We start from the raw sequence: 2,578 nt of genomic DNA on the forward strand, positions 1-2,578 counted from the left end.
GCTTCTGCGTGATCTCAGCGCGTCCGCTGTGCGTCTGAACGTCATCGAAGTGAGACGCGTCTGCGCGGTCGGCGAAGGAATGCGACCGCGGCAAAGACAAGAACCGAAGTGTGTCCGACGGCAGGTGTGCGCGGAGGGAAGCGAGCTATTTGTACCCAGCCATGGATGACCGCTGCACACCGCATTAGAGCTTCTGTGCTTTGCTACTCTGCGCAGGTCTGTTACTCGGCCCATGCAGTTGCGTAGAAAGGTTTCTCCACTTGCAGTAGCTGTAGAAAAGGGAGCTTCTCGCACGTTTTCCGCAGTTCTGCAGCCATGACAGGTAAGCTAAGCCTGCTAATGTTCCCTCTCCTGCATGACCGTTAAAAAGGTACACGGCTCTTGTAAAATAATTGTATCCGGTAGTTTAAAAAAATACGCACGCAACGAAACGGAAAGGCAGATTAACACAAAATGTAGGTGGTACCAACTACGCCTGTCCTTCAGTTTGATATGACATTGGCGACAATGGCATACAGTGAAGGATTGTAACAGTCTGAGAAAGATGGAAACCAGAACATTTGGAATAGGCTAGTGCTGATCTCAAAAAGAATAATACTTGAATTAAAAACTAGGATTTCTCAACAAATCTTACTCCAGTCACATTATCCCCCACGACAGGTGCTAAATTAGATACGAAGGAAACATCAGTTACAACTATTATGATAAGGGTATCTTCTATAAATTTGGGCTTTGCATAGGTATGTCAAAAACCCACTGCACCCCATACATACATACACACACACACACACATACATACACATTTACACACACACATTGAAGACAATGCTTTATACATCTAACAAATGGGCTCTAGTTTATGAAAGCATGTACCATAATAAATCTACTTTAGACTTTAAGGTGTCAATGCAGGAAAGCCAGTATTTCAGCATAGAATCAGAGTTGGATGGGACCTTGAAGTTCAACTCTTTGCTGATGCAGAAGATCTACAAAATCCCAAATAGGAGACCAAGATTTGGTTAGGAAAAAAACCCAATACCCCATTCTAATCTTCCACTGTGCATCAAAACTGACATGAGCCAGATTCTTCACAAATATCACCTGTCTTACCAAGCATAGCCATATCCCCAGCTGAGAGTCTAGTCATGTCATATCACTACAGCTCTAGGAAAGTTCCAGATTTTACTATGAAATTCTTGCAACCTAGTTGAAATTAATTTGAAAGTTGATAAATGTTTAAGTACATGTGAACCTATATAGCCATCCTACAAGTTCAGCTAAGTTTATTTTTTATTACAGTAGTCCAGAGTCACAATAAATGTTATCCTTTGGTGAGTCAGCGTTCTTCTGCTGCTACCTGAACATGTGATTGAGAGTACTTGCAGCAGATGATTTCTGCATATTGGCGAGCAGAAGATACAGTCTCCTATGCTGGCTGTGTATATATAAGTTGTCTGTAGTATGTTGATTCATAATATATTCCTGCTATTTCTGCAAATTAAATATTTTGGTTGTTCATGTTGAGTCTGATGCAAAGGCTCTCTTAAGATTGCACATTCCTAGTGAGGTTTTGTTGTTGAATAGCAGGTTCCCATGCTGTATAATGCATTGCTTTTAGAAGAGATTTGCCATGTAGCAATGAGTGTGTTGTTCAGGAAGCTTCAAGCCCAAGGAACTGCTGAGCATAAGGAACTAAGTTCTTTGGGTGCAATAATTGTGTCTTTGAATTTTAAGAATTGAAGCTGTTTCTAGAGCCTGTGGATTATTATATTTATTTCCCACTTTCCCCCAAAGAACTCAATATAGCATATGGGGGGGGGGTTATTGGGTTGTGATTTTATATTGTAACCACCCCGAGACCTGCAGGTATAGGGCGGGATACAAATTAAATAGTGTGTGTGTATACTTGGTTCCCCACCCCTGTTTTATCCTCAGAACAACCCTGTGAGTTAGTCTAGGTTGAGACTGACACAATGAGTATCAAATTAAAGTAGGTTTGATTTGAATTCTCTATATTTTCTTCAGTGTATAAACATTAGCATTTCCACTTAGCCTCTCTCCCTCACTTTACACTTAGATGTTAATTTATGTTCAGTTCTGATAATCTCTGCATTGTAATGTAAAATTGTTCTGCACAGAGAGCAAGAGAAGCACAACTATTCAACTGGTAAGGTAAAGGTAAAGGGACCCCTGACCATTAGGTCCAGTCGTGGCCGACCCTGGGGTTGCGGCGCTCATCTCACTTTATTGGCCGAGGGAGCCGGCATACAGCTTCCGAGTCATGTGGCCAGCATGACTAAGCCGCTTCAGGCGAACCAGAGCAGCGCACAGAAACGCCGTTTACCTTCCCGCAGGAGCGGTACCTATTTATCTATCTACTTGCACTTTGATGTGCTTTCGAACTGCTAGGTTGGCAGGAGCAGGGACCCCTTGCTTAAAAACCAAATCAGGATTTATTCAAGTTACTCAAAACTTTTCTTTAAAGCAGGTTCTGTTATATGAAGGCCACAATAACACAAAATAAGGATAGCCAAGTTGCCTTACTTATATAGTATTTCATGAGAAATGAGACACAGAA

The 2,578-nt window shown here is 41.8% G+C and overlaps 1 protein-coding gene across 4 annotated transcripts in view; it reads left to right on the forward strand.

The window, feature by feature from the left end:
* Positions 1-134: 134 nt before the first annotated feature.
* TMEM69 (transmembrane protein 69) overlaps positions 135-2,578 on the forward strand; it is a 38,213-nt gene continuing 35,769 nt past the window's right edge. For all 4 annotated transcript variants that reach the window (XR_013839879.1, XR_013839880.1, XM_079980542.1 and 1 more), the window contains exon 1: positions 135-322. The gene's annotated coding sequence lies outside the window, so the exon portion shown is untranslated. The remainder of the gene's footprint in view (positions 323-2,578) is intronic.

This window comes from Podarcis cretensis, assembly GCF_951804945.1.
Source record: "Podarcis cretensis genome assembly, chromosome: 6".
NCBI classification, from domain to species: domain Eukaryota; kingdom Metazoa; phylum Chordata; class Lepidosauria; order Squamata; family Lacertidae; genus Podarcis; species Podarcis cretensis.